Raw genomic sequence first — 9,096 nt, 5'->3', positions numbered from 1 at the left:
CTCAGTGACTCGCTTCATGGACGAGTACAGGTTGTAGGGGGTTTATGCTCTAGGCAGTCATTCAGAAGCCCAGGTTCCTTCCATCCTGTGGCTCTGTCCTCTTCTTAGTTCCTTGGATCTTCACCACGCAGATGGTGGATGGGAAAAGAGAAGCAGGATCATGCACACATAGGACAGTTAAGAGTGAGGCATTGAAGATATGCACTTTACTCCTGCTCGTACTCTTTTGGCCAGAACTTAGCCACATGTTTAATTGGCCCTGTTTAATTGCAGTAACTCCTGGAGATCAGAGGCTAAGCAGAGAACATACATTGTTGAGCAGAATGTTTTCCACAGCTTGGAGTCTGGAGAGCAGGAGGATGGAAAGAATGAAGACATTATGCCTACATGATAGGACTTGATGAAAGTCTTTTAATTTCCCTAAGGGTAAGGTACATGATAAAGGAGTAAGAGGTGTCTCATGGCCAAATGTCTCAGAGAAAGAAGATGGATAACTCTAACTAAAAGGTGATTGTAGACAGATTGGGGGGAAAAAATGACTACAGTCAGGAGAAAATGGACAAATAATTATTTCATCTCAGCTTTTAAAATGGGAGCAAAAGGAAACTCAGCCAAGGGGACAACTTGTAGCCTCCACATACATAGAGCACCATGTGATTACACACTTGCCGAGTTCTCAGCTGAGCCGCGCGATCACTAGCCCCGGGAGGAAGGTCTGGTTGAAAATTACTGTACTTATTCGAGAAGTGGAGAAACTATATCCAGAGAGGTTAAATGACTTGTCCCTGGTTGCACAGCAGATAAGGGACAAATCTGCAACTCAAACCCACATTGTGCTCCTTCCACAATTCCTTCCATCCTGCTCTGCCTAAAGGAGATGCTGACCCCACTTTGGAGCGTTGACCCACATCCAGCCCTGGACATGAGGCCAGGATCCTGGGAAAGATCTCTTCAATCATGCGCCCTTCTGTCTGCCTGACTTTTGGAATTAGGGAATCAACTCTTCGTTCAGAGAGCATGTACATGTTAGCTGTCAAACAGTGCGTGCAGCATCTGACAACCCTAATATCACTGTTTGTATTATCAGACAATTACCAGCCGAGCTCGTATTCATAATTTGACTAACAACTCGCGACAATGATTATTTTTCCTTTTCTGGCAAAACAAATATAGCAGCATTTTCTTTTCAGCATCAGCGCTGATGCTCCTTGGCACTCTATCAGCTAAAGGATTTTTTTTTTTTAAATGTTAGTCGTACTCCCCCACATCTCGCTAACTTTACAGTCCCCCATGGCATCTGTGTGCAGTGAACTGAGCTGTTGAGACTAAATGTAATTTGCAATCAAGCTTCTGTTAACATGGAAATGTACCGGCTGGTCTGCTGCAATCTGGGTTCTCATTCTGTCTAGCATATGGTTGCATTAAATCCAGTCTCCAGAATGTCTCTTGTTACCACATTGTCAATCCATGCAGAGCAGAGAACCCTAAAAAACCACTAAAGGAACATATTTTTGGAATTGGCTCTTCTATTGGATCTTGACAAGAGCTGTCCAAAGACATACTTGGTTACTTGAAATGAACTAGCCCTGTCAGATCTACGCACACATACAGAGACACACAGTAAGCTGGGAAACGGGTCTGATGCGCTGTAGTCACAAGCATAGGATTTATACGAAAGGACAAAGGACAAGGAGAAGATGAAGGACACGGCTCTCTCAGTCACACTTGAGACTGGTTCATTTATTTATTTTTTCTTAGTATCACAATACTCAAGGAGTCCTAGAATATTAGAGTTGGGCAGAACTTCCAGTTTTGCAGCTGGAATCACAGGCTCTAGAAGTTGGTAGACCTGCCTCTGAGTCCTGACCCCTTTCCTCTCTAGTTTGGTGGCCTGGGCATGTTCTTCAGCTTTGGGTGTCTTAGTTTCTTCATTGGAAAAGTGGCAGGTAAAAACGTACTCTCAAAACTGTCAATACCTAAGCAGACTGCCTGCCTCAATTATGACGGTCATTAGTATTAATTACCTCTTCCTAACCATCCCTCTTTCCAAGTCTGAGGCTTAAACCCCCCCTGCAACATCTACCACCGTCATTCTCCTTTTCTTGTCCAGGTGTCAGTCCCTTCTATAGCAGCACATTCTCTCCCCTGCAACACCATTAAATAGTTTTTCAGACAGCGCAGTGTTGAGTCCTCATTGGTGGCTGGCAGGCCCTCCTCTCGGACTCTCTTGGGTGTATGTCCACACCGTGCACGAGGTTGGCAGCTGGGGCTGAGTGCAGTGTTTGGAACTGCCATGTAACATCCGGGGCCTTCTAATGATGAGTGAGGATTTGCCTGATTCCTTCTGCACAGCTTGGAAATGGACCTAACTGCACGCACGCACATCTTGCTTTATAAAATAGACCTATCCTTGGGAAATTCACAGAGCAGATTTCTGTAAATTATTTCATCCTTTACATTTAAGGGGTGTATTTCATGTCTTAGCATCATGTTACAGAGAAAATAATGTTTTTAAGCTACTGATTGCCCTTACTTGGCACCTATCTGTAAGTCTGAAATTTTGTAGGTTTTCTTGGATGTGCTCCAACCAGGAAACACATGCACAGAAGGTGCGTAAGGCACCAAAGTGCCAGAACACGGTCTTCCTTGAGCATTAGGACAGTACTCTGGGAGGTAAAGACAAAATGAAGAAAAATACATTCTGTCATTCATTCATTCATTGGCTTAAAAACTGTTGTGTGCCAGACACAGTGTTAGGGATTGTGGACATGTCTAACAAGCTAATCTTGCTACCAAGAATCTGGCAAACAGATTAAAGCCAATTAAAATACAGAGTGACATGTTCTACAAAGATGACAAGTGCAGGAAGCTCTGGGAGCCACCTTACCCAGTCCTGAGAAGCTCAAATCCAGAGACAGGAATAAATATGCAAGAGAATAGTTGCCGTACAATGGGGTAAGTGTTATATCTGAAGAGTATACAACATGCTCTGAGCCCTTTGAGAAATTTTTTTCAGCATTTATTGAGCACCCAGTATTGGGATGAATCTACCATGAAGAAGAAAACAGATATTCTTTCAAATTTATGAAAGTTATAGTCTTAAGTATTTGCATGTACAGACTTAAACTGTGAAAGAATGTTACAAAGGAAGAAAATGACAGTTACATTTAGGTGAGGCTCTGATTGAAATGTGGAGGGGATATCAAAAAATGCTTCTTTAAGGACCAGCAGTTAGTGTAATGGCTTTGTTGCTGGACTCCTACGTAGTCGACCGCAGTTCGAGTCCCAGACCCAGTGGCTTAAACTCACACCAGGTTCATGTGCGTGCATGCCCAAGATCTCGAGAGGAGAATGGAGGAGAAGGGATTGTGTCATGGCCATACCCCCTGGGTGGTGATTTCTTACTTTCTGTCTCTCTGTCTCTTTCTTTCTGTCGAGTGCACGCGCCCTATAGCAAAAACCCCTCAAAAAAAGAGAAATGCTTCTTTAAATGGAGGCCTTAGAGTAGAGGTGACATGTAATGAGAATGAGAGAAATGAAAGGAAGTGAGTGTGCAAAGACATTACAGAGAAACTGAGCTTGGAGAGTTGAGCACAGTGGGACCAGCAGTTAGCATAATGGCTATGTTGCTGGACTCCCACGTAGTCGACCGTGGTTTGAGTCCCGGACCCAGTGGCTTAAACTTATGCCGGACCCGTGTGTGTGCGTGCCCAAGATCCCGAGAGGAGATTGGAGGAGAAGGGATTGCAGCGTGGCCATCCCCCCTGGGGGGTGATTTCTCGCTTTCTGTCTCTCTGTCTCTCTCTGTCTGTCTGGCAAGCGCATGTGCCCTATAGCAAAAATCTCTGGGAAAAAAAAAAAGAGTTGAGCAGAGTAACAGGACGGGGGTGTTGGGAAGGAATGTGCGGAACAGGTGGGCCGCTAAGGAAGGTCTCCCTGGCGCAGAGGACACACAGGACATTTCAGGAAGAGCAGCACTCTCGGGCGCTAGAGGATGCATTCAGGTCTGAGAGGAGTCCTTTTCCTGCTGCTTCTGTGTGAGTAAGATGCTCAGGGAGTGGCCAGAAATGGAGAGCAACGCACAAGCAGATTATAAATGGCTTCGTAAACTACGTCAAAGGATTGATTATAGCTGAAGACCACACAGAAGCACTGAAGGGCTGCTCAACTGCCTTTTAATATTTCTTTTTTTTTTTTCAAAAGCATACCTTTCTTGCCAACTGGTTAGTAGCTTTAAGAGGAGGGCAGAGGATGCCGCCTGCATTTCTTATCCTGCTCTCACCTTCATTTTCGATTATTGTTGGTTAAATTACACTCCTTCTCCTTGGTGTCACTTCGTTCCCAGCTCTGATTTGTGATCCGGGGTGGCTTCCACTTTGCCATCCTCTGTAGCTTAGCGTCATGGCGTGTCGCTGCAGCCCCTTGACGTGAGGGGTGAATAGATCTGAAGACCACGGAGGCTTTCACCCCAGCCCTTGCACGATGCTTGTAACCTGCCCCTGTGCTCTGACAGGAGGGTTTCACCCAAAGGTGTGAAGGATGAATCACCCCATGACGCAGATTATTTTCAGCTGCCAGTTGGCCATTTCTTATTGAGATCACAGAAATCAGAGGCTTGTTAGAATGTTTAGCCCAGTGCTCAGACTCAGGGAAACTCATTAGCTCCATTTAATTAGAGAAACCAAACACTTCCAAAACTTCTTTAATGCCAGCCTATTTCCCACCACCTCATTAATATATTTTTAAAAATTTTTGCACCTTTAATGTGGGAATGCTTTTCTTAATTCTTTCAGCATCAGAACTCCGTAGATTCAAGTTATTTAGCTAGAGAACAAGTCGAGCCATTATACAAGTGGTAGGCACAAATTCTTGGAACCGATATATTTTGGTATTATTAAATACGAGACTTTGGTTTCCGTTTTCTGTGTCTCAGTTAGACAAAGGTAGTCTTTCAGGTGTAGTCCTCTAATACTGTCATTGCTAAGAATCTCTTTTTCTTTTCTAGCAGCTTAAAATTTTCAAAAAGCTTTTGCTTCAGTCAACTTATTCTAAATGTTAAGACAAAGTTATTATTATTTCCATTCTACAGATGAGGATATTGAGGCTCTGAGCAGTTAAAGGATTTCTCAGCATGACAGTTATACCATTTGTATCCAGGACTGAAAATGAAGACATTGATTTCAGGCCCGTGTGTCTCAAGACACTTTCTGTCAATAACAAACAGGGGCATTGGGAGGAGAAGCTGGTTGTCTGGAAAGATCATCTGTTCGGTTTAGGAGGTGCCGAGTTGTGGCAGACTAGGGACCTGCAGCTGTGTGAGTAATTATACAGCTTTGTCTCTCAGCTGCTCCACTAACGTTTGAGCACTGTCTTAGCCTGCTGAATGTCAACACTTCTGTACATCTGTGTCTTTTCAAGTTAGCCTGAGAGCCCACAGTTAGGAAGCAGTCTCTAATCCCTCCTAAATATATTCTTGTAATTCATTGGTCTTCTGTTTAGGCTGACCCCAACATGGATTTTTTTAAGTTATGCTGTAGGGCGTGTGTTGCTGTAGGGTGCATGTGCTTACTGGAGAGAGACAGATAAAGAGAGAGGGGGATGAGAAGATAACCCCCAAGGGGAGAAGACCATACTACAATCTCTTCTCCATTCTTCTTTTGGGATTTTGGGCAGGCACACACATGTGCCTGCCATGGTTTTCAAGCTACTTGCCTTGTGGGATCCAGCTGCCCTAACCACCACGCCATCTTGTGGCCCACCTTTACCTCATTTAATGCTGACAGGACTTCTGTGAGATCTGAGTTGTTGTCTCTGTCACATCAGTTAGGGAATGGAACTCTGTTAAGGTGTGAAGTTTGTGCAAAGGTCAACAGCCAGTAGTAGAACACAGAGTCCTGGAACCACGGGCCTCTGTCTCCAGCAGTATGACTTACTGCACTGTTTCCAGGGCACGTCCCTCAATCCCCTTACCTTCCTCTTACCTTTCTTCTCTCTGTGTTTTCCTCCCATCCTTTCAGAATCTTCAGGAACTCTTTTTACATTGTTCTACCAAACCTGCTTTCTAGAAAGGTTTTCCTATCAGTCATACGTGTTTTAATAAGAATTTAAAACTTTGGGTTCCCTTTCTTAAGGGTACCCATATTCTCAATAGCTTCTTCTCCCTGTTCACTGTAGCAAACGCTTCTTGAGCCAGTACTACGTTCCTGGAACTGAGAATTCAGGGATGAGCAATCAGACATCACCTATGCCCCCTTGGACTTACCATTCTTCTTTCCTCTAAATGGACTTCAAGTATTCTCATAGGTAACCATTTATCATGCAATTGAAAGGCATTTTTAATATTTCATTGTAGGATTAGTAATATCCATCAAACACTCTGCCGCAGAACATGTAGGCAATGAACAGGAACGGATACATGAAAGGGACATGGGATTGGTTCTACTGTCAAACTGAGGATTACAATATAACTGAGGTTATTGGTGGAGCCACCAAGCCCAGCACTCAAACTGCCATTGACCATGTGGGATCTGGCTTTCCATGTACAGCACTTAACCACAGTGTTGTATGGCTGGCCTCAGTTTCTGCTTTTAGTAAAGAAGATGATTTTGTATCTCATCAAAGGACTAAACACTGAAGCCTTTTATTTGGGTTCTGGTTGAAGCTTTGGAACATATCATTATACAATTGATTTATGGGTATTTTTTAATTTTAATTTTTTATTTAGTTTTGGAGATGTTTTTGCTATAGAGCACGTGCACTCACCAGAAAGACAGAGAGAGACAGAGAGACAGAAAGTGAGAAATCACACCCCAGTGGGGCCAGCCACACTGCAATCCCTTCTCCTCCATTCTCCTGTCAGGATATTGGGCACACACACACACGCGCCCGGCGTGAGTTTAAGACACCGGGTCTGGGACTAAAGCCATAGTTGATTACATGGGAGTCCAGCGACATAGCCATTACTCCAGCTGCTGGTCCCAATTTGTGGGTATTTTGAAGGAAAGGCACTGATCCCTAGAAGTTAATGTAAGTTTCTCATAAGCACATCATGCCAGACATGGTCCATTTTTTTTCTAATTATGCCACTGAATCGATCAGTTGACAAGATGAGGAAGTTTTAGCAATGGCCTAACATGGTTCCAGTGAGGTGATTGTACAGAAGATAGTATAAGAATGGGGCAGGGTCATGTCATAGTCACAGGTTTAATGGTTGGGTAAACTCAGTATTGCTCACAGTTCCACATAAGCTGGAAAGGCGTTTTTCTGAGGACTAGACACAATATTTTTTTCCTGTTCAATATTTTAAAAGAATGATTTGAAAGATTATTTAGAAGAAGGAATGTCCAATTTGCAGATGACACCAAAGTAAAATGAAAAGCAAATATCAGGGACTGGCACAAAGTGATGGCATATGGAGGGGAAGGGGCTCTCGCCTTGACAGAAAACTCAGCTGGGCCTGTCTCTCATCTGACACACGGCAAGGTAACAGCTCAAATCCAAGCTTACCACCCATAACGTGGTTATAGGCTTGTCTTTTCAGATCATTAGGAGAATTAAAAAGGAAACATGTCAAGGCCTCCTATCATGCTAGCACATGTTCCATATAAATTAACCACAGTTATAATGAAAACAACAATAAACTAATAGCTACCATCATCTAGAGCTTCTGGAAAATAGGACTGAAACCAACACAATGAAGCAAATCAAAATTTAAGATACATGTATGCTGCTGGTTTTTAAGGTATCAGGACTAAATTTATGACATTCAAACTTCTAAAGAAGTGCTTAGTGCATGTCACACACACACACAAATGTGTGTTGATGGCTTAATTAGCTGTGTGCATTTGAAAATAAAAAACACAAAGGAGGATCTTATATTGATATCATATCTTTTTGATGTCTTCATATATATGAAGGGCTGCCATGTGGAAGAGAATATGGATATATTTATTCTGCATTGTTTTAAAGAGTAAAACTAGGCTAACATTGGTGGGAGAAAAAAGGAAAAAAGTTGGGTGGTACTAGAAACCTTCTGCAGAAGTCAGAACTTTCCTATGAGGTATCTGGATCGAGGGGGACAGAAGACTCCAGGGTGGATGGAAGGTCAGAGTCGCTGGTTTTTCTTACACTGACTGACATGCAGATGGCACTGGCTGCATGAGGGTACACCCCGGCAGCTGCATGTGCACGTCGGCATTAATGAATATCTGTTCTGTGTTGGGCGCTTAGGTGCCAGCAGTCAAAGTGCAGGGACATGGCTTCCACCTTCAATGAGATCCTAGAAGATGCAATGAGGGGGCAGAAAGAGCCCCTTAAGTCTCCTTGAGGGAACTCAGGCGGAAATGGAGGATTTGTGGGCATTTTCCACATAGGATGGTATTACGTTCAGAGAGAATAGCCAGAGTCGAGGTTATGAGACATCATTACGGATTCTCAAAAGGGCAAATGTTGCTGGGAGCGGACATTGCCCAGAGTGAATGGTAAGCTCCTGTGGTTTGCTGTAAGGAGTGCCTGGGACCCAGGCTTACTTCTCTGTAACCTTTGAGTCTTGTGCATCCCCATGTTAGAGCACTGATCTCACCATATTAATATCGCTCGTGGTGAGTCTACTCAACACACTGTGAGGTCCCTGAGGACAAAGGCCATGGTTTCTACACCCTTGTGTCTCCACAACTTACCTTGAGCTTGCCACAGCTTATGTGCTGAATATATGCCAGTGAATAGAAGAATAAACAGATAAAAGCAATATGGGCCTCATTTATAGGACAGGATGGGTCTTAGCAAGATTTATCCAGAGGTTTTGGGTTCTTAGAAGTTTTTGAAGCTGAGCTGAGTATAATACTGAGAATTACTTCTGGGGCTGTGCCTTCTCCAGCTTATTTCTGCAAAGGCTAATAATAATAATAATTGTTAACATTGTTTAGTATACTGTGTATAGGTGCTATGCGAAACACTTTGTGTGCCTTATTATTTAATCTGCACAGCATCCTCTCAGATACACACACACACACACACACACACACACACACACACACATATATATAGTCATTGGAAAAGTCATGACATATTTTTCTATGCAAAAATGCACCATGACTT

Source organism: Tupaia chinensis, unplaced genomic scaffold (genome assembly GCF_000334495.1).
Source record: "Tupaia chinensis unplaced genomic scaffold, TupChi_1.0 Scaffold000515_1, whole genome shotgun sequence".
NCBI lineage: Eukaryota > Metazoa > Chordata > Mammalia > Scandentia > Tupaiidae > Tupaia > Tupaia belangeri.
The sequence above is the reverse complement of the archived record's forward strand: the minus strand, read 5'-3'. Positions refer to the sequence as shown.